Raw genomic sequence first — 24085 nt, forward strand, 5'->3', positions numbered from 1 at the left:
ACAACATCTTTTAAATGCAAAAGTAAAGAGAACAATGGTTAAACATAACATGACATTTCATATAGGTAAAATAGAATAAGATACTTCAAGCAAAGCAGAGCAAGACATTTTAAGCAAAGGAAGACAAGAGCTCCCAGTTCTTGGGGAAAACCTGCACAGCCTGTTAACCTACATACAGACGGCGAGGTTGTCCGTCGATATCTGTGGGTGCTCCCTTTTTATATCATTTTGTGGGCTCCTTTGCACGCTACATCTACCTACGTATGCTACCCAAAAGCTTCGTCTGCAGATTTTACCAGACATTTCGTCATTTACCCACTTAATGCTGACAATGGACTGGGTGAAAAGGTCAGTCTCTCAGGCCAATCGTTTATCGTAAGTTCCATAGAGCAAGCAGAAAATAATGGGTATTGTACAGGAATTCAATATATTCATGTATAAAATCTCCTCAGTTCTCCTAACTTGACGCTCTGCGGTTGCCACTTCCTGAAAAGCGGGAAACCTGCCCAGGAAGCAAGTACCAGTCCAGGATGCAGCCTACTGTATGTCGACAGCTTCAGGGGGATGTTGAACTTTGATACCGAGCACGGAGCACTCGGGTAGGGTGGGGGCTACTAGTTTGGAGCAGAAGGCCTCGCAGACCTGCCTTCAGACTGCTATACACTAAAATTGCAGAGCTATGGTCAATTTAACAAAGAGGCCTACATATTGAACAGAAGGGCCTACACAGGGGTTTTATGCTGGCTGAGTGGTAAGGATGTCTCAGGATAATTATATAGCAACACAGGACCCGCTGGTCAATTTAATACGGCCTACAAATGCGGCTGGCAGGGCAAGGACAAGGGTCTCATACTTCAGGTGTGGACAGAACGGGCCAGGGGCCCCCTGTGATACAAAATCTACCCTCCTTCAAGGCTGTGGCAATGTAATAGACCATTGTGGGCAGAAGGAAGAGGCAATGATAGTACAACCATACATGCCAACAGACCCGATTCAGCGAGGAAACGTCCAATGTTTTTAAGCTCAAATGGGCTTTATTTGATCTGTCTCCTGTCTACAATATCCTCTTTTTCAATGTAACTCAAAGGGGAAAATCAATACCCCAGTTTTTTTTCAAAATCTCCCTCTTACCAAGTTCAAAATGTTCGCAAGTATGGTACATTGGATCATGGAAGGAAATGGGATAGGGACATGGACTTGGATAACAGAGGACAGGAGAGGACATGGAGAGGTGCACCAAACTGACCCTGCAGGGCAGGCATCAGGGTTTGCAGCAGCACAATACACCACACAGGGCATGCAGGACGGGAGTGCAGCACAACAATCCATAGAAAGCAAGAGGGAGGGGACAGGACCATGCCCATGGACAACAGAGAACAGAGGGGCAAGAGGAAATGGTAGCTAGCTGACCATAATGGACAGACAGGAGAGAAGGCTGCAGCATAACAGACCATAAAGGGCAGGAGGGACGGATCAGGGGCATTGCAATGGAACAGACAAGCCAGGAGGGAGGGAGTAGGGGTCTGCACATGTAAACAGAGGGCTGGGGGTAAGGGGGCAGGGCAGGAGCAGCAAGATGGCCATGGAGGTCAGGCAGGATGGGCACTAGAAGCAAGACACAACATGAAGAGCAACAGTGAGACTGTGATGGCATACACACAGACCATGGAGGGAAGGTGGGAGGGGGTCAGGGGCAGCTAACTGACCACACAGGGAAGGTGGGAGGGGCCATGGCAGCACAGAAGACCATGCATGGCAAGTGGGAGGGTTAGTGGCAGCACAATGGCTATGATGGGCAAGAATGAGGGTGCAGGGGCATGCACAAAGGACGATGGAGGATAGAAGGGAGGGTCAGGACCTGTGCACAGACAAGAAAGTTCAGGGGAAGGGGCCTCACAACAGACCACAGGGGCAGGCAGGAGGAGCAGTTGCAGCACAACAGACCAGGGAGGGCAGAAAGGTGTGGCAGTACAATGGACCATGTAGGACAGGAGGAAGAGGATAGAGGCATGGCATGTGGACAGGCAGGGTGGAGGTGGCAGGGACAGGTTACAGTCATCTGACAATGCTAGGCAGGTGGGAGGGGAGTGGCAGCTCAACAGAACACTCAGAGTAGATAGGAGTGGCAGGTCCATGGGACATGGTGGGCAAAAAGGATGGAGCAGGGGCATGCACAAAGACATCGGAGGGCAGGGGGAAGGAGAATAGGGGCAGCAAGCTAAGCACAGAGTTTAAGCAGGAGGTCAATGATGGGGCATATAATTGGGCAATGGAGGGCAGGAGGAGTGGACTGGTACATCATACTAAATTGAGGGCAGTGGCAGCACATCAGACCATGCATGGCAGGAGGGAGGAGGCTAGTCCATGGATTCACACAACAGAGGATAGGGAGGAGGGGGATGGGGCAGCAAGCTAACTGTTCAGAGAAGGCGGGTATTAGAAACTTTATTGTTTTTAAAACATTTTGTCTGTGCAAACTACTTAAAATATGAACAAGTATGCAGCATAATCTCACTTCTATTCAGGAAGAAGAAGACATTAGTGACTGTGACTCCGGGCTCACTTGGCAAAAACACCCCCTGACCCTCCACCCCCTATCGCAAAATGTAATGCCCGTGAAAAGGGTAGGTGAACACAGTGTTATATAGAACATAGTCCTGAGAGCACGATTGAAAATGAAAACTAGATATAGTGTATGGTATAAACTATGCACCAAAAAGTGTGATATAAGATGAACCAGGCGTGAAATATAATATGCAATACATTGTGCGCAATGACAGATTCATTGGAGAGCGCGAGATAGCACAGGCACTAGCGCGTGCTATGCGATATGCGCCTTGGAGTGTAATATGCACAGGGCAGTGTTGTGTAACCTAACTAGTCTCTAAAGTTGTAATATAAAATATGTGCTGGGGAGTGTAACGTTGCATATGCACTGTGACAAAGATATGGATCCCAAATTGTAATATGTATGGCATAGCACTGTGCGTTATAACATAGGCATCGAGGAAGGCACGTTAGATGGGGCAATATAACCCGTGCGAAGACAAGTGTGGCATGACATTTTCACGGGGTGGTGTTACAGTGCACATGGGCTAGAGAGTGTCATAGCATATGCACTAGCTAGTGGAATACAATACAGAGGTGTGTGGCACTCGGCAGGCAATGGTGGGTGTAACACAGCATTGGGCTCTGTCAGGAGCGCGCTGTGACTCGCAAGTGATGTTCGTCCCCTTTCCAGAGAGTAAAATAAAAAGTATTACACATCCGGCAGTGGATGTGTGTTTTATTAACTGTGAGGGGGGTTTCTTGCATAGTTTTGGTCGAATTTTTGTCGAATCCCCTTTGAATGGCTTGGTGTGCATGTGTATTAAATGTGCCCGTCAATAGCTACCCATGTTTGTATAAATAAACGACAAGGGTGTCTACCGGGATTAGGCACGGTAGAGCATCAGACATGTCAGAGCTTCACTAGTGGTGTAAATACATTCCACGTGGATTAATTGCATGCATAGTCGCCTTTTAATGAATATCACGCAAATCGTCATGGTGATAGGTACGTACGGTTTGTCCAGCATGTCCTAGGTGTGTCTATAAATATATATTTTTTAAAAATAATAAAAAACAGTGGCCGGCCCTGGGGTTGGGGTCAAAAAAATATAATTAGGAGACAGGCCCTGGGGGATGGGGTCATCAGGGCCAATAAATTAGAATAAGAAGGGGAACCACACAGCCCCCCTTCTTAAAAAAATAAAATAAATAAAAGACTGGCATCGTGCCGGAGGCCATGCCCCCTCCATGCAGCACTCTGCAAACGCGCCCCCAACAGGCATCTCCAGTATGCGCCAGGGAGCTGCGCTGCAGACAGGTGTTCTGAGGCCAAGCCCCTTTTTACACCTCTCTGCAACGCAGCTCTGTGGCGCTTACTGGAGGTACCTAGTGGTCTAGTGTGACCCTAGGGACCCTTAGGATTCAAGGGGACTTAATCTCTCAACTTGGAACAGCCACAGGGCGCGTTTACACAGTGGTGAAGGGAGGGGCGGGGCCTGAGGTGACGTGTGCAAACACGCACCATGGCACGTTTTAAATTGGGGATATAATTTCCCTTCAATACTGAGGGCCCCTGGGGGCTAACTAGCCCACCAAGTGCTTCCAGTAAGCGCCACTGAGCTGCATTGCAGAGAGGTGGTCCAGGCCGTGCCACTTTTTACACCTCTCTGCAACGCAGCTCTGTGGCACTTACTGGAGGTACCTAGTGGGCTAGTTGGACCCTAGGGACCCTCAGGACTCAAATGAACTTAATCTCCCAACTAAAAACGGACACAGGGCGTGTTTACACAATGGTGAAAGGAGGGGATGGGGCCTGAGTTAACGTGTGCAAAAACGCCCTGTGGCCTGTTTTAAGAGGTAGTTTTAATCCCCATGCCCTATTATATACTAGGGGCTTATAGAGGAGGTAAGGCTAATCACAGGGGGACCCCAACGCATGATGTTCCCTAGTGTATGTAGGTGTTTTCACTGTATTCTAAGTGTCTTTTAACATAGCACTGGCTCTAGGACTGGTTAGTCAGACTCAGTTACCACCAGTATCCGTCTGAAAAAGTTGAGGGTACAGGATGATTTTGCAACAAGGCTTCTTTCTGCTCTTCTTTTTGTTCTTTCTGCACGTTATCCTTCTTCCTGCACTTATCTTCGTATTTGAGGACTTCTGTTGCTTCTTTCTGCACTTCTTTTGTTTCTTTCTGTGCATTTTTTCTTCTTTCTTCACATGTCCTATCTCTGTAGGCATAGTTAGAAATTAGCATTTAAAAAACCTTTGAAATTAACAGAAAAAACCATAGGTTTCAGGCACGTTATAGTTAGGAATTAGCATTTAAAAAACCTCAGAAATTCACTGAAAAAACCATAGGTTTCAGGGGTGTTATAGTTAGCTGGACTTTTCACTTGTACAAAACCATTGAAATTCCCCCGTTATAGTTAGTTCAGCTAACTATAACTCGCGCGCCCGCAATGCACTGCTGATGACGTCACATATTACATCACTCATGACATGGTCAGTGACATCACTCATGACATCACTGATGACATCTCAAATGACATCACTGATGACATCACTGATGACATCATCCTTGTGATAGAGTGGCAGACCTCCTCTCACCCTAATATAACCTTTGATACACACATTCAAAAATAGAGACTAAAATTTTCAAAACAATGGACATACCAATACCAGTTACAACAACCTCTTCAGTAATTCTAAGATCCACATACACATCCACTCATTCACCAACAGTCCAATACAGTCACTCATACATGTACTCACTCATCATATGTACTCATACACCTATACATCCTGTTACACAATGCCACTCATCCATAGAGTTACTCACACACATAGTCACTCATGCTAATAAAGAATCAAACATACATTTACTTGCATATACAGTTATACACACACCACCACACTTACTTCTACGGAAACTTACACATACTTAGTCTTTTAAACAATCACTTATAGAAACACATACTTATTCATACAGGAACTCTTTCAATCTCTCACTCTCACATATACTCACATATATACACCAATAGTCACATATACTAGTTTAAAACATATGTAGTTACTCATAAAGACACTATTGAGACAGTCATTCACTCACTAACACACCCATACACACACTCATCCACCCATACAGTCCTGCACACATACTGTGTTCAACACATACAAACAGTGAGTCACTCATTCATGCACCTATGCACTACGTAATACCCCCACCGAACCATGCAGACACTCAGACTGATACTCAAAAAACCAACTAATAACCTATATAGACACCCATGTAGCTACTCACCAACCCATGCAGCCACTTATACACAAAGTGAGAGACTGATACAGATATTTACATATTTAAACATTACTCACTAAGCCATGTATTCACTATGATACACTTAATCAGTCAGTTACACAATCAATTTTTCAAAAACAAATCATCCATTTAGACACTTATATACCCATTTATTCTTCCATCGACCTTGAGATATACATATATAAAACATATTTAATTTTCAGAATAACACACATTCACTGGATGATGTCATCAGTGATGTCATCAGTGATGTCATTTGAGATGTCATCAGTGATGTCATGAGTGATGTCACTGACCATGTCATGAGTGATGTAATATGTGACGTCATCAGCAGTGCATTGCGGGCGCGCGAGTTATAGTTAGCTGAACTAACTATAACGGGGGAATTTCAATGGTTTTGTACAAGTGAAAAGTCCAGCTAACTATAACACCCCTGAAACCTATGGTTTTTTCAGTGAATATATATATATATATGTATATATATATGGGTGTGATCAAGGGCTCCTGGGCTCGAAACGCGTCACTGCTGTAACTGGGCTGAATAAATTCCATCTCGCCGAATCTTTGTGGTCCGTCTCCTCCTTCGCCAGCTTTTGACAGCTGGAGGTTGTTTTGGAGTTATAATTTGCAGAATATATATATATATATATATATATATATATATGAACACAGAGCATTCACCAGTTTTCTCAAGGAAAAGAAAGAATGCACGAACTCCTCTTCGTCGGTAGATACTGTCGTTTATTCAGTTCTCAAATCTCCCTTATGTCATGACGCGTTTCGGCCGGCGAACGGCCTTGATCACATATATATATATATATTCACTTAAAAAACCATAGGTTTCACACATGTTATAGTTAGGTGGATATTTCACTCGTAAAAAACCAATGAAATTCCCCCGTTATAGTTAGTTCAGATAACTATAACTCGCGCGCCCGCAATCCACTGCTCATGACGTCACATATTACATCACTCATGACATGGTCAGTGGCATCACTCATGACATCACTGATGACATCATCCTTGTGATAGAGTGGTGGTCGCGCGAGTTATAGTTATCTGAACTAACTATAACGGGGGAATTTCATTGGTTTTTTATGAGTGAAATATCCACCTAACTATAACATGTGTGAAACCTATGGTTTTTTAAGTGAATTTGCAAGGTTTTTTAAATGCTAATTCCTAACTATAACGTGTGTGAAACCTATGGTTTTTTCAGTGAATTTGTATGGTTTTTTAAATGCTAATTTATTTATGTATTATTATTTTTTTATATATGTATTTTACAATAAACTACGTATTAAATTTTTTTTTTGTTTTTGGTTTTCACCGCGCACCCCCGCGATTTAAAAAAAAAAAAAAACTCTCTACCCTGCCCCCTTTTCACGTTCGCCACCTTCCTTTTTCACTCTCGCACTGAAAACAAACAAAATGGCGGCCGACACTTCCTGATTTCGACCGATTCAAAAGTTGACTAACATGTAACCACCAATCAGAATTACGCTCGCGCACGTTAGGGTGCTCGCACGGTGCTCGCACGGTGCGCGCACGGTGTGCGCACCCTGCGCACGTATAGATATTGATATGCTTTTAAATGCTATTTTCTCAGGAAATACTGAACAGATTTAAACCAGACCTGCAAAAGGCACTTCCTTGACCTTATGGCTACCTCTCTGCCAAATTTCAAGTAATTCTGTTCAGCCGTTCGGGCTGTAGCTGTGTCTAAAGGTCCTATGGAAAAATGCATGGGGAAAACGCGTTTTGGGACCCCCCTTTTTTCTCGACCCCCGCTTGACGAATCACCCCAAGACTTTCAGGGTAGGAGCTGAACGGAGCGCCCCATTAGTTTTGAAAATTTCGTGAGGATTCGTCAACCGGCGCCAAAGTTATTCAAAATAGAATTTTGACATTTCCTATGGAAACACGGTCCTAACTATAACTATCTACTGGCGACCGCCAGTAGATAATAATTGGGCTTCTGTTTACATAATAACATTTTTATTTGCCAGGACCAGATGTATACATAAAATAAGGGAACGACCATGGGAACCTGCTTCGCCCCCAGCTACGCAAACTTGTTTGTGGGCTAGTGGGAGAAGCGGGTAGCATGGTCAGATGCCTATGACAAATGGGTCGAGAAAATTATAAACTGGAGAAGTTATATTGATGATATCTTTATTATCTGGTGAGGAACGGAGTCAGTAAGGCAGTATATTTCATGTCTTAACTGCAACAAGTTTTATTTTGAGATTCATAAGTGATATTAGCTCCTCCCAGGTAAATTTTCTGGACCTGGAATTATTAGTGAGGGACAACAATGTCAGGATCCGTAGGCCGGTAATGCACTGACTACGCTATATTGCGGAAAAACCAGGGAGTCCCTCAAAAAACTACACTTCCCAGCGTCCTTAGTGGGAGCACGTGGCACGTGACTCCGACGCTGCTTGAAACCGGATATAGGAACACCAAACACTCCAGACGCGCCCGATTATTCCTGAAGTTCCTGCAGCTGTAGTAACGTCCTTAAACCGGAGATTTTCCAAGGCGGTAAGGGTGCTCCCTGCACCTTGTTCTTGCTTCCTTGTACTTTGTTCTAGCGCGCTGAAAAGTGGCATTTCCAGCGTTTTCTGGGCTCTTGTTTCTCTGTTGGAGAAAACAGAATTTTTGGCTGTTTTCATGCTGAGAAGCTTTACGGGCAGTATTTCACTGGTCCCTTCCGGACTGGCTGGGTCATAGCAGGACTTGCTCCTTGCTTCGTTGCCGTCAGTCAGCAATTCCAAGGCAGTGTGACGCTTGTGAGGCAACAACGTCTCACTTCTCTATTATTCATTCCCTGTTGGCGAGATCAGAGGCTTCTGTATTCTCATGCAGGGAGTGGATCTGTTTCTTTTGGCTATTAATTCATGGAATATATGTTAACATTCATATGGACTCTCTGCATTTAAGGATCTCTGAACCTTACTTTCCTCAGTTTAGCTCACCATTGCCCATATGATTACTGAACTTCTCCAGTGGAGCATCTTGTGATTTCTAAGTGCAGAAGGTTTTGTTCACATCATTTTTTGGTTTTATTCATGTATGGTCTGTTCTTGTATACCATTTCCTAGGAGAGAGAGAAATTTAGAGGGCGTTTGGAGGTTCCTATATTGCTTTTGGGGCTATTTCACGCATGACCAGGGTAGGTGGTGTAAATACATGTTATTCCTATAACAGAGAGAACTGTGGAGACATGTGTAAATACTGATGAATGTTTTCTCCTCTGTGCAGTGTTTCATGTTGGAAGTCGGCAATCACCCTCTCCTCTCTTCTGGTAGAAGTCTCCTTTAAATTCCTTTACAGGTAGAGTGTTATATAGATTCCTTAAGACAGTGGTTCCTAAACTTTTCACTCCAGAGAACCCCCATTGTGTCACTACTGGAATCTGGGAATCCCAGGAAATGTGTATGATTTAAATGTCAAACATTAAAACTGTAATTCGAAGAAAAAAAACACACGTGTGCACATCAAACAGATTAGACTTGAATTACTATTGTATTTTTATATTAAAAATATTTGCAAAAATCAACAAATCCTAATGGGAAGGTTGATGCTGCATCTCGTGACTAACTTTTCATTGTTTGGTTTTATTTCGCAGCCTGAGGCTTCTGCTCCTGCCAAGGCTGGACTGGAAACTTAAAGCTGCTCTGGCAAACGTTGTCCGACTTTACAGTACACACCAAGTGCACCGAGTGAGCCTGACCACTACAAAGGTCGCTTTTGGGGTCCCTCCCCCAAGAAAGTTTTGTGGAAAATGGTGCATTTTACAACACATTTGTCATTATATATTAAATTGTTTTAGCTTTTAAAGCATAATAAATAATGACCTTACAATGCACCGGGATACAACAATCTTTTGTCAATTTTCAAGATTGACAATCTTCAATGATTCCCTCACTACTGCCTCCAACAGTGCCTCTCATCTCTCCATAGCCCCACTGTCACATGTATTTAATTTGTTTTATAGCACTTCTCATACCACTGTAGGGTGTCAGAGCACTTTACATCACACACATACAGAGACAACGAATCATACGTGTGTAAATCAGTGAATAGAAAATGTTACATAAGGCAAAGGGGACTACAAGGTGTAGGATTCACATATCATCCATACTGGTAGGCATTTTTTAAGAGTGCTTAGTCTAGAGAAGCACAAACTCAGGATTCAGAACATAACACAGTGGTTAGCGTTGACTTTAATAATAAGGATTTACTTCTACCCAAAGAAACCTTTTTAGCAGCATCTGGATAATGAAAGACTGGGAAAAAGCATAACCTACTAACTTGTACCATGCAGTTTGCATGCAGCACTTTGATGGCAGTTTGTAGCTCACTGTGCTAGATTTCGATTGGAACTTGTGAACTTCACAATAACAAAAGAATCTCTGTGGCAAAAGCATGAACCTACTGAGTAATGCACAAAACAAAATACTGTTTTAAATGCATGGTAGACATTCTTAGCAGCAGGCATATTAACCATCTGGGCTTCCTAAGAGGAGTCAAAGCTGCCACTGAACAAAACCCCCACCTCTCTACAGCAGGTACATTAATCACCGGAGTTATCTTGACACTTTCATTGCTGCCCAAATACTGCTGATTATACAAGGAACTTTGTAGTGCTTTTAAACCTGCTGCCTTCGGCCCCTCTGGGAATGTGTCCCAGACCCCTGGGGGTCCCCGGACCCCAGTTTGGGAACCACTGACTTAAGATATCCTCCTAGAGCGTTCTCCTGTTTTGTTATATTGTTGCACCACTGAGTATTTACTTTGTTTTTCATGTGTCGTCCATAGGTCTCCCTCCCTGCTGTTCCTACCCTTTGATTTCCCTCGCTTACCTATCCCACTAGTCCTCGTGTATTTCAATTCCGGACTTGGGGCAGTTGAGAGGTGGACCCCTTTTGCGCATCAGCACAGTCCTGAGGATTCTGGAAGGCGGAACCTGACAAACAAAATCAATAGAGCACTGTATAGAAAAACCCACAGGAGGAAATTCTGTCCTGCATGCCAGAAGTAGTCACCCCTGTACCCTGGTAAACAGCATCCCATATGGGGTATTATTGAGGATAAAAAGGAACAGCACAAGAGAGGCGGACTTTCACAAAGAATCATAGGAGAGTATGCAAAGGTTTGAAATCATTGGGGACCAAAAGGGAGGGTTGAAAAGAGCTATGGCAAGGGCACAGAGCACGAGCAGAGCACAGCAGACCTTTTGAAAGAGGAGCCCAGGGTCAAGGAGAGACATGTGAAGAAGAACTGCAGGCAAATCACAGGCTTCTCCAATTCACCAAGCCATGTGAGGAAAATTATACAGAGAAGCTGGCAAATACTAAAATTCGACCAAGTAATTGGACAGCATTAAACGCCCCATCCTTCACTGACCTTCAGAAAGACAAGATCCATAAGAGACCAACTAGTGGAGATTTATCTATCTCTTGACAAATTACCGACAGATCCACAACAACTAACAGGTTTTTACCTGTGTGATAAATATAAAGCCTGTGCCTACAGTAAGAAAGTCAGTTCCTATGAGATCTGAGGTCTATGGGACCCAATTCGAATAACGAAGTTTAGGAATTGTAACACACCCTATACAGTGCATTGCTTAATGTGCCCATGTGACATAAGGTATGTGGGAAGTACAATCCACCCTGTGAAATCATGGATCCTTGAACACCAGAGAGTGATTAGCAGGAGAGATCCCAGCTATCCTGATGTGAGACACTTCAAGGCTTACCATCAGAGCAATAGGAATTTGCTCAGATATTTCTGTATGGATCATGTACCAAGAGATATAAGAGGTGGTGAAAGGGAGAAAAGACTACATAAATTGGAGTCTAGATACATAATAGACATGATAACAAAATCTCCTTCAGGCTGAACAGTGGGGAGGAGTTGGGGATGCACTTATGAGTAAGATTAACCAGGAAGGGCAGAGAATAATAAAAATATAATTTGATCAAAGAGAATAGATTGAGCCAGATGATGAATGAGGGAATTGATCAGAATCAACAGAAAAATATGATGGGGATGTAAGTGAAGATTGGAGGGAAAGTCCACGCAGGGGGGAATCATGATTCATATTATCCTTGGAATAATTCCAGTATATACTTGAACAAAGGTAGAAAATATGGAATCATGTACAAGCAGAACATTGAAATTATATTATGTTCAAAGTCCCCATAAGTAACTTGGAAATGATTAGACCCATGAATTACAAGAAATTGAGTTCTGTTGTACATTGGAAGTGATTTTGGAAATTAGTATATGCTGCAACCACCTCCTCCACGGGGCTTTGAAAATGTAGGGAGGGGGCCGCACGGCCCCCCTCCTGGAGCCCTCGATGGCCCTGGGGATCTCCACCCCCAAGGGATGGCTCCTGCAATGTACCTGGGTGCCCAGCACTGGGACATTGCTATTTACTATGGCAGCACGTGGGGTACTGCAGGTGGGGCGATGACGTCCTCTTGTGTCCTGAGGACCTCAGGACACAAGTGGACTTCATTCCCGAGCAGCAGTGCCCCAGGAGGCATGTTTGCATAGTGGTGTGAAAAGGGGGCGTGGCTTGGACTACCTCTCAGCAATCCAGCGGTGTGGCGCTTATTGGAGGTACCTGGTGGGGTAGTTTTCCCCCAGGGACCCTTAGGTGTCAAGGGGATTTCATCCCCCAACCAACAGCATGCCAGGTGGTGAGTTTGCTGAGTGGTGGAGAAAGGTGGGCATGGCTTGTGTCCACTCTCACCAATCCCACTATCTGGGGCTTGCTGGAGGTATGAGGTAGGCTAGTCAGCCCCTAATGACCCCCAGCAGAAAATAGGACTTCAATCCCCATCTAAGAGCGTGTAAGGGAGCGTGTGTGCAGACTGGTGGGCAAAGGGGGTGTGGAATGTTTTGAGAACTTACCATTGCTGCTGTATGGGACTCACTGGAGGTGATAGGAGTGGTAGTTGGCACCTAAGGTTTTCCTTGGGGGCCAACTACCCCTCCTATTACCTCCATTGAATCCCACACAGTGGTATTGCTAAGAGGTCTTCGGAGGCCATGCCCCCTTTCCCCAGCACTATGCAAATATGCCTCCTGGCACACTATGGGTTGGGGTATGAAGTCCACTTTACTCCTGAAGGACTTTAGGATCCAAGACGCCCTCCTGGTACCTCCTGTAAGTCCTTCGCAGCAGAATTCCTGAGTGCTGGTCGGAGGCCCAGCCCCCTTTCTCCACCACTCTGAAAATGCGTCTAGAAGTTAAAGAAAAATTTATAATGTAATAGGTTTCACATTTGCGAGAGTTAGAGCTATTGGCATTGTAAATGTCAAAGATTTTTACTAATGTTTTTTGGAGTGAAGTGAATTTTAGTTGTGTGTTTTGGAATTATGTGGTATATTGTGCAGTGAAATATGTGGATAGAAAGTATGTGGTATTTAGTGTATAGGAATTATTGGAGTGGGATTATGTGTTAAAGTGAGTAATTATGTGGTATGGTAGTCGTTGTGGAACGGTAACCTCAGGTTTAGTCTTCCTCGTATCTATAGAAATTAAACTATAAACTCAATCAGACAAAAAAGAAGAACCACTGAGGAGCACTGTCGGACCTAGTCAGAGGTATGAGCAAGGCCACTGGAATTATGCAACTGTTTGGCTGCACTGATTTTCGCATAATTATCTATTTTCCGCATTTGCCGCATACTCCATCATCTGCTGTATAATCTGCAGACTTGAACAAAAAAATCTTGTTTCTAGCCCAAAGAGTTCAAATGTTACCAAAAATGTAGCGACAAGTGTTACTGCATTGTGGAAGGTCCTTTGCAAAGCTGGAATGGTCAACTGTTACTTATAGCTAAATGTGGATGTTAAATTGGTACTAATGGTGCACAAATCATTCTTGCTTCTTTCTGTGCTTCTCTTGTCTCTTTCTGCACTTCTCTTGCCTCTGTCTGCACATCACTTCCCTCTGTCTCTACCTGTCATGCCTCTTTCTGCACCTCACGTGCCTCTTTCTGCACTTCTCTTGCCTCTTTGTGCACCTCTCTTGCCTCTTTCTGCATCTCATTTGTCTCTTTTGTACCTCTCTTGCCTTTTTCTGCATGTTGCTTACCTCTTTCTGCACCTCTCTTACCTCTTTCCACAACTCACTTGCCTCTTTCTGCACTTCTCTTGCCTCTTCCTGGACTTCTCCTGCCTCCTTCTGCACTTCTCTTCCCTCTTTCTACACTTCATTTACTTTTTTCTCTACTTCTCCTGCTTCTTTCTGCGCTTCTCTTAAATCTTTCTGCACTTTTCTAACGTCTTTCTGCACTTCTGTGGCTTCTTTCTGCACTTCACTTGCCTATTTTTAGGCACTTCTATTTCCGTTTTCTACACTACTGTTCCTTCTTTCGGCACTTCTCTTGCCTTTTTGTGTGCATCTCTTGACTGTTTCTGCACTTCGTTTGCCTCGTTCTCCACTTCTCTTGCCTCTTTATGCACATTTCTTACTCTTTCTGTGCTTCTCTTGTTTTTTCTGCACGTCTCTTGCCTCTTTCTGTACGTTTCTTGCCTCTTTCATCACTTCACTTGCATCTTTCTGTAGTTCTCTTGCCTCTATCTGCTTCTCACTCCCTTCTTTCTGCACTTCTCTTACCTCTTTCTGTATTTCTCTTTCCTGCACTTTTCATACTTCTTTCTGCACCTCTCTTGCCTCTTTCTGCCCTTCTCTTGCCTCTTTCTTCACTTCTCTTCGTTCTTTCTGTGCTTCTTTTGCCTCTTTTTGCACTTCTCTTGCTTCTGTCTGCACCTCTCTTGCCTCTTTCTGTACCTTATTTGCCTCTTTCTCTACCTCTCTTGTCTCTTTCTGTACCTCACTTGCCTCTCTCTGCACTTCTTTTGCCTCTTTCTGCACTTCTCTTGCCTCGTTCTGCACTTCTCCTGACTCTTTCTGCACTTCTCTTCCTTCTTTCTGCACCTCTCTTGCCTCTTTCTGCACTTCTCTTGCTTCTTTCTGCACTTCTCTTCTTCCTTTCTGCACCTCTCTTGCTTCTTTCTGCACTTCTCTTGCCTCTTTCTGCACTTCTCTTCCTTCTGTCTGTGCTTCCTTTGCCTCTTTTTGCACCTCTCTTGCTTCTGTCTGCACCTCTCTTGCCTCTTCCTGCACCTTACTTTCCTCTTTCTCTACCACTCGTGCCTCTTTTGGCACCTCACTTGCCTCTCTCTGCACTTGTTTTGCCTCTTTCTTTACTTTTCTAACACCTTTCTGCACTTCTCTTGCTTCTTTCTGCACTTCTCTTGCCTATTTTTATGCACTTCTATTTCCTCTTTCTACACCACGGTTCCTTCTTTTGGCACTTCTCTTGCCTCTTTATGCACAGTTCTTACTCTTTCTGTGCTTCTCTTGTTTTTTCTGCACTTCTCTTGCCTCTTTCTGTACGTTTATTGCCTCTTTCCTCACCTCACTTGCATCTTTCTGCAGTTCTCTTGCCTCTATCTGCATCTCGCTCTCTTCTTTCTGCAGTTCTCTTACCTCTTTCTGTATTTTTCTTTTCTGCACTTTTCATACTTCTTTCTGCACCTCTCTTGCCTCCTCCTTCTTCACTTCTCTTGCCTCTTTCTGCACTTCTCTTGCTTCTGTCTGCACCTCCCTTGCCTCTTCCTGCACCTTATTTGCCTCTTTCTCTACCTCTCTTGCCTCTTTTTGTACCTCACTTGCATCTATCTGCACTTCTTTTGCCTCTTTCTGCACTTCTCTTGCCTCTTTCTGCACTTCTCCTGGCTCTTTCTGCACTTCGCTTCCTTCTTTCTGCACCTCTCTTGCCTCGTTCTGCACGCCTCTTGCCTCTTTCTACACTTCTCTTGCCTCTTTCTGCACTTCTCTTCCTTCTGTCTGTGCTTCTTTTGCCTCTTTTTTCACTGACTTGCTTCTGTCTGCACCTCTCTTGCCTCTTCCTGCACCTTACTTGCCTCTTTCTCCACCTCTTGTGCCTCTTTCTGCACCTCACTTGCCTCTCTCTGTACTTGTATTGCCTATTTCTTCACTTTTCTTGCCTCTTTCTGCACTTCTCTTGCCTCTTCCTGTAACTCGTTTGCCTCTTTTTGCACCTCACTTGCCTCTTCCTGAAGTTCTCTTGCCTCTATTTGCACCTAACTCTCTTCTTTCTGCACATCTCCTGCCTCTTTCTGCACATTTCTTTCTCTTTTCTGCACCTCTATCTGTTCTTTTTGCACCTCTTTTGCATCTTTCTACACTTCTCTTGCCTCTTTCTGCACTTTTCTTCCTTCTTTCTGTACATCTCTTGCCTCTTTTTCACTTCACTTGCTTTTTCTGCACCTCTCTTGCCTATTTCTGCCCCTTACTTGCATCTTTCCATTTCTCTCTTGCCTCTTTCTGCACATCACTTGCCTCTTTCTGTACTTATTTTGCCTCTTTCTGCACTTCTCTTGCCTCTTTCTGCACTTCTCTTGCTTCGTTCTGCACTTCTCTTGCCTCTTTCCGCACTTCTCTTCTTTCTTTTTGTGCTTCTCCTCCATCTTTCTGCACTTTTCTTTCCTCTTTCTGTACCTCACTTGCCCCTTTCTGTACATCATCTGCCTCTTTCTGCACTTCTCTTGCTTCTTTCTGCACTTCTCTTGTCTCTTTCTGTACTTCTATGTCCTCTTTTTGCACGTCTCTTGCTTCTTTCTGCAACTCTTTTGCCTCTTTCTGCACCTTACTAGCCTCTTTCTGTATCTCTCTTGCCTCTTTCTGCATTTCACTTGCCTCTTGCTGCATTTCATTTGCCTATTTCCACACTTTTTTACCTCTTTCTGCACTTCTCTTGCTTCTTTCTGCACTTCTCTAGTCTCTTTATGTGCTTCTATGTCCTCTTTCTGCACTTCTCTTGCTTCTTTCTGCACATCTCTTGCCTGTTTCTGCATGTCTATTCCCTCTTATTGAGCCTTTCTTCCCTCTTTCTGCACTTCTTTTGCCTCTTTCTGCACTTCTCTTCCTTCTTTCTGTGCTTCTTTTATCTCTTTTTGCACTTCTTTTGTTTCTTTCTGCAACTCTCTTGCCTCTTTCTGCACTTTACTTGCCTCTTTCTGTAACTCTCTTGCCTCTTTCTGCATCTCTCTTGCCTCTTGCTGCACTTCATTTGCCTCTTTCCACACTTCTCTTACCTCTTTCTGCACTTCTCTTGTTTCTTTCTGCACATCTCTTGCCTCTTTCTGCAATTCTCTTCCCTCTTTTTGAACTTTTCTTACTTCTTTCTGCACTTTTCTTTTCGCTTTCTGCACTTCTATGGCCCCTTTCTGCACTTCTCTCCCTTCTTTTTGCACTTCTCCTTCCTCTTTGTTTACTACTGTTGCCACTTTCTGCACCTTACTTGCTTCTTTCTGCACTTCTCTTCCCTCTTTCTGTACTTCACTTGCCTATTTGTGCACCTTACTTTCCTCTTTCTGTACCTCTCTTGCCTCCTTCTGCACCTCACTGCCTGTTTCTGAACTTCTTTTGCCTCTTTCTGCACTTCTCTTGGCTCTTTCTGCACTTCTCTTGCTGCTTTCTGCCCCTCAGTTGCCTCTTTCCGCACCTCACTTGCCTCTTTCTGTACCTCATTGCATCTTTCTGCACCTCACTTGCCTCTTAATGCACTTCTCTTGCCTCCTTCTGCACTTCTCTTGCCTCTTTCTGCATCTCACTTGCTTCTTTCTGCACTTCATTTGTCTGTTTCTGCACTTCATTTGCCTCTTTCCACAGTTCTCTTACCTCTTTTTGCACTTCTCTTGTTTCTTTCTGCACAACTCTTGCCACTTTCTGCACTTCTCTTCCCTCTTTTTGTGCTTCTCTTCCCTCTTACTGCACTTCTCTTGCCTCTTTCTTTACTACTGTTGCCACTTGCTGCACCTCACTTGCTTCTTTCTGCACTTCTCTCCCATCTCTCTGCACTTCACTTGTCTATTTGTGCACCTTACATTCCTCTTCCTGTACCTCTATTGCCTCCTTCTGCACCTCACTGCCTGTCTCTGCACTTCTTTTGCCTCTTTCTGCACTTCTCTTGGCTCTTTCTGCACTTCTCTTGCTGCTTTCTGTACCTCTGTTGCCTCTTTCCGCACCTCACTTGCCTCTTAATGCACTTCTCTTGCCTCTTTCTGTACTTCTCTTGCCTCTTTCTGCACCTCACTTGCCTCTTTCTGCACCTCTCTTGCCTCCTTCTGCACTTCTCCTGTCACTTTCTGCATCTAACTTGCCTCTTTCTGCACTTCATTTGCCTGTTTCTGCACTTCATTTGCCTATTTCCACAGTTCTCTTACCTCATTTTGCACTTCTCTTGCCTCTTTCTGTACTTCTATTTCCTCTTTCTGCACTTCCCTGCCCTCTTTTTGTGCTTCTCTTCCCTCTTACTGCACTTCTCTTTCCTCTTTCTACACTTCTATTGCCTCTTTCTGTACTTTTCTTGCCTCTTTCTGCACCTCACTTGCCTCTTTCTGCAGTTCTCTTGCCTCTATCTGCACCTCACTCTCTTCTTTCTGCACCTCTCTTGGCGCATTTATCTTTCTCTTTTCTGCACTTTTCATTCTTCTTTATGCACCTCCCTTGTGTCTTTATGCACTTCTCTAGCCTCTTTCTCCACTTCTCTTCCTTCTTTCTGTGCTTTTTGCCTCATTTTGCACTTCTTTTGCCTCTGTCTGCAACTCTCTTGCCTCTTTCTGAACCTTACGTGCCTCTTTCTATGCCTGTTTTCCCTCTTTCTGCACCACGCTTGCCTCTCTCTGTACTTCTTTTGCCTTTTTCTGCACTTCTCTTGCCTCTTTCTGCACTTCTCTTGCCTCTTCCTGTAACTCTTTTGCTTCTTTTTGCACCTCACTTGCCTCTTTCTGCTGGTCTTTTGCCTTTATCTGCACACCACTCTCTTTTTTCTGCACCTCTCTTGCATCTTTCTGCACTTCTCTTTCTCTTTTCTGTACCTCACTTTCTTCTTTCTATACCTCTCTTGCCTCTTTCTGTACTTCTCTTGCCTTTTTCTGCACTTTTGTTCCTTCTTTCTGCACATTTCTTGACTCTTTTTGCACTTCTCTTGCCTCTTTCTGCACTTCTTTTGCTTCTTTCTTCACTTCTCTTGGCTCTTTCTGTACTTCTATTTCCTCTTTCTGCACTTCTCTTCCATCTTTCTGCAATTCTCTTGCCTTTTTTCTGCACTTCTCTTCCCTCTTTTTGTGCTTCCCTTCCCTCTTTCTTCACTTCTCTTTCCTCTTTCTGTACCTCACTTGCCTCTTTCTGTACTTCTTTTGCCTCTTTCTACACTTCTCTTACTTTTTTCTGCACTTCTCTTGGCTCTTTCTCTACTTCATTTGCCTCTTTCTGCACTTCTCTTACCTCTTTCTGCACTTCTCTTACTTCTTGCTGCACATCTCTTGCCTCTTTCTGCACTTTTCTTTCCTCTTTTTGTGCTTCTCTTTCCTCTTTCTGCACTTTTCTTTCTGCACTTTACTTGCCTCTTTCTGTAACTCTCTTGCCTCTTTCTGCATCTCTCTTGCCTCTTGCTGCACTTCATTTGCCTCTTTCCACACTTCTCTTACCTCTTTCTGCACTTCTCTTGTTTCTTTCTGCACATCTCTTGCCTCTTTCTGCAATTCTCTTCCCTCTTTTTGAACTTTTCTTACTTCTTTCTGCACTTTTCTTTTCGCTTTCTGCACTTCTATGGCCCCTTTCTGCACTTCTCTCCCTTCTTTTTGCACTTCTCCTTCCTCTTTGTTTACTACTGTTGCCACTTTCTGCACCTTACTTGCTTCTTTCTGCACTTCTCTTCCCTCTTTCTGTACTTCACTTGCCTATTTGTGCACCTTACTTTCCTCTTTCTGTACCTCTCTTGCCTCCTTCTGCACCTCACTGCCTGTTTCTGAACTTCTTTTGCCTCTTTCTGCACTTCTCTTGGCTCTTTCTGCACTTCTCTTGCTGCTTTCTGCCCCTCAGTTGCCTCTTTCCGCACCTCACTTGCCTCTTTCTGTACCTCATTGCATCTTTCTGCACCTCACTTGCCTCTTAATGCACTTCTCTTGCCTCCTTCTGCACTTCTCTTGCCTCTTTCTGCATCTCACTTGCTTCTTTCTGCACTTCATTTGTCTGTTTCTGCACTTCATTTGCCTCTTTCCACAGTTCTCTTACCTCTTTTTGCACTTCTCTTGTTTCTTTCTGCACAACTCTTGCCACTTTCTGCACTTCTCTTCCCTCTTTTTGTGCTTCTCTTCCCTCTTACTGCACTTCTCTTGCCTCTTTCTTTACTACTGTTGCCACTTGCTGCACCTCACTTGCTTCTTTCTGCACTTCTCTCCCATCTCTCTGCACTTCACTTGTCTATTTGTGCACCTTACATTCCTCTTCCTGTACCTCTATTGCCTCCTTCTGCACCTCACTGCCTGTCTCTGCACTTCTTTTGCCTCTTTCTGCACTTCTCTTGGCTCTTTCTGCACTTCTCTTGCTGCTTTCTGTACCTCTGTTGCCTCTTTCCGCACCTCACTTGCCTCTTAATGCACTTCTCTTGCCTCTTTCTGTACTTCTCTTGCCTCTTTCTGCACCTCACTTGCCTCTTTCTGCACCTCTCTTGCCTCCTTCTGCACTTCTCCTGTCACTTTCTGCATCTAACTTGCCTCTTTCTGCACTTCATTTGCCTGTTTCTGCACTTCATTTGCCTATTTCCACAGTTCTCTTACCTCATTTTGCACTTCTCTTGCCTCTTTCTGTACTTCTATTTCCTCTTTCTGCACTTCCCTGCCCTCTTTTTGTGCTTCTCTTCCCTCTTACTGCACTTCTCTTTCCTCTTTCTACACTTCTATTGCCTCTTTCTGTACTTTTCTTGCCTCTTTCTGCACCTCACTTGCCTCTTTCTGCAGTTCTCTTGCCTCTATCTGCACCTCACTCTCTTCTTTCTGCACCTCTCTTGGCGCATTTATCTTTCTCTTTTCTGCACTTTTCATTCTTCTTTATGCACCTCCCTTGTGTCTTTATGCACTTCTCTAGCCTCTTTCTCCACTTCTCTTCCTTCTTTCTGTGCTTTTTGCCTCATTTTGCACTTCTTTTGCCTCTGTCTGCAACTCTCTTGCCTCTTTCTGAACCTTACGTGCCTCTTTCTATGCCTGTTTTCCCTCTTTCTGCACCACGCTTGCCTCTCTCTGTACTTCTTTTGCCTTTTTCTGCACTTCTCTTGCCTCTTTCTGCACTTCTCTTGCCTCTTCCTGTAACTCTTTTGCTTCTTTTTGCACCTCACTTGCCTCTTTCTGCTGGTCTTTTGCCTTTATCTGCACACCACTCTCTTTTTTCTGCACCTCTCTTGCATCTTTCTGCACTTCTCTTTCTCTTTTCTGTACCTCACTTTCTTCTTTCTATACCTCTCTTGCCTCTTTCTGTACTTCTCTTGCCTTTTTCTGCACTTTTGTTCCTTCTTTCTGCACATTTCTTGACTCTTTTTGCACTTCTCTTGCCTCTTTCTGCACTTCTTTTGCTTCTTTCTTCACTTCTCTTGGCTCTTTCTGTACTTCTATTTCCTCTTTCTGCACTTCTCTTCCATCTTTCTGCAATTCTCTTGCCTTTTTTCTGCACTTCTCTTCCCTCTTTTTGTGCTTCCCTTCCCTCTTTCTTCACTTCTCTTTCCTCTTTCTGTACCTCACTTGCCTCTTTCTGTACTTCTTTTGCCTCTTTCTACACTTCTCTTACTTTTTTCTGCACTTCTCTTGGCTCTTTCTCTACTTCATTTGCCTCTTTCTGCACTTCTCTTACCTCTTTCTGCACTTCTCTTACTTCTTGCTGCACATCTCTTGCCTCTTTCTGCACTTTTCTTTCCTCTTTTTGTGCTTCTCTTTCCTCTTTCTGCACTTTTCTTTCTGCACTTTTATTGCCTCTTTCTGCACTTTGCGTCCTTCTTTTTGCACTTCTTTTGCCTCTTTCTGTACTACTGTTGCCACTTTATGTACCTCACTTGCCTCTTTCTGCACTTCTCTAGCTTCTCTCTGCACTTCACTTGCCTATTTGTGCACCTTAGTTGCCTCTTTCTATATCTCTCTTGCCTCTTTCTGCACTTTTTTTGCCTCTTTCTGCACTTCTCTTGGCTCTTTCTGCTTTTCTCTTGCTTCTTTCTATACCTCTCTTGTCTCTTTTTGCACCTCACTTGCCTCTTTCTGTACCTCTCTTGCCTCTTTCTGTACCTCACTTGACTCTTCCTACACTTTTCTTGCCTCTTTCTGCACTTCTCTTGCCTCTTTCTGTCCCTTTCCTGCCTTTTTCTGTACCTCACTTGCCTCTTTTTGCACTTCTCTTGTTTCTTTCTGCACCTCTTCTGTAAATGTCTGCATCCCTCATGCCTCTTTCTGCACCCCTCTTCCCTATTTCTCCACCACTCTCCCTTCTTTCTGCACTGTTCTTGATTCTATCAGCACTGCTCTTGCTTCTTTCTCCACATCTTGTGCAAATTTCTGTATCCCTCTTACCTCTTTTTGTATCCCTGTTCCCTCTTTCTGTACCATTGTTTCCTGTTTGTGCACCTCTCTTGCCTCTTTCGGCACCTCTGTTGCTTCTTTCTGCACTCTCTTGCCTCTTGCTGTACCCCTATTGTCCCTTTAAGTACCTCTGTTGCTTCTTTCTGTACTTCTCTTGCTTCTTTCTCCACCCCTCTTGCCTTTCTGTATTCTTTTTTTCTCTGTGTGCACCTCTCCTGATTCTTTCTGCCCCTCTCTTGCCTTTTTCTACAGTTCTCTTGCATGTTCTGCCCCTGTTGGTTCTTTCTGCACTACTCTTGTTTCTTTTTGCACACCTGTTGCAAATGTCTGCATCCCTCTTGCCTCTTTCTGCAAACCTCTTCCCTCTTTCTGCACCTCTCTTGCCTCTGTCTGCACACCGTTCCCTCTTTCTGCACCCCTTTTGCCTGTTTCTGCAACTCTCTTGCCTCTTTCTGCAGTTCTCTTGCCTCCTGCTGCACCTCACTTGCCTCTTTCTGCACTTCTCTTGTTTCTTTCTGCACCCTTCTTCCTTTTTCTGCATACCTCTTGCCCTTTCTGCACATCTCTTGCCTCATTCTACACATCTCTTGGTTCTTTCTGCACGACCCCTGCCTCTTTCTGCAACTCTTTTGCTTTTTTCTGCACTCCTCTCTCTTATTTCTGCACTTCTCTTGACTCTTTATGTACCTCTGTTGCTTGTTTCCGCACTTGTATTGCCTCTTTGCACCTCTCTTGCTTCTCTCTGCACCCCTGTTGTCTCTTTCTGCACCCCTGTTGTCTCTTTCTGCTCTCGTCTTCCCTCTTTCTGCACATCTCTAGCTTCTTTCTGCACCCTTCTTCCTTTTTCTGCACACCTGTTCCCTCTTTCTGCACCCCTTTTACCTGTTTCTGCAACTCTCTTGTCTCTTTCTGCAGTTCTCTTGCTTCTTTCTGCACCTCACTTGCCTCTTTCTGCACTTCTCTTGTTTCTTTCTGCACCCTTCTTACTTTTTCTGCGCATCTCTTGCCTCTTGCCTGCATGTCTCTTTCCTCATTCTCCACATCTCTTGTTTCTTTATGCACTGCTCTTGCCTCTTTCTGTACCCCTCTTGCCTCTTTGTGCAACTCTTTTGCATCTTTCTGTACTTCTGTCTTCTCTTTCTGTACCCTTCTTGCCTCTTTTTGCACCTCTGTTGGTTCGTTCTGAACTTTCCTTGCTTCATTCTACACATCTTTCAACAATTTTCTTGCCTCTTTCTGCACTTCTCTTGCTTGTTTCTGCTCCTCTCTTGCGTCTTTCTGCATCTCTGTTGCCTCTTTCTGCACTTCGCTTGCTTCTTTCTGCTTCTCTCTAGCCTCTTTCGTCACCTCTGCTGCTTTTTACTGTACTTCTTTTGCCTCTTTCTGCACCCTTGCGCCTCTTTCAGCACCTCTGTTACTTCTTTCTGCTTTCTGCACTCCTTCTGTCTCTTTCTGTATCTCTCTTTGTGTACCCTTCCTACATTTTTTGCACCCCTCTTGCCTCTTTTTACACCTCTTTTGGTTCATTCTGCACTTCTCATGCCATAGGACCACCAGCCCTGCGGTGGCATGGCGGCTACTGCTGCACTGGCAGTTCGACCACCGCATCCCAACTTCGGTGGTCAGACTGCCATGATACCGCCCCAACTGCCAGGGATACATGATCCCTCACATTGGCGCAGCAGTCTGGGGCAGAAATATGCTGGCTGTGGGGCTGCGGCATGCCAAGCATATTATACCTTTCCAGGCCTTC

The sequence above is a fragment of the Triturus cristatus genome, chromosome 7 (assembly GCF_964204655.1).
Source record: "Triturus cristatus chromosome 7, aTriCri1.1, whole genome shotgun sequence".
NCBI lineage: Eukaryota > Metazoa > Chordata > Amphibia > Caudata > Salamandridae > Triturus > Triturus cristatus.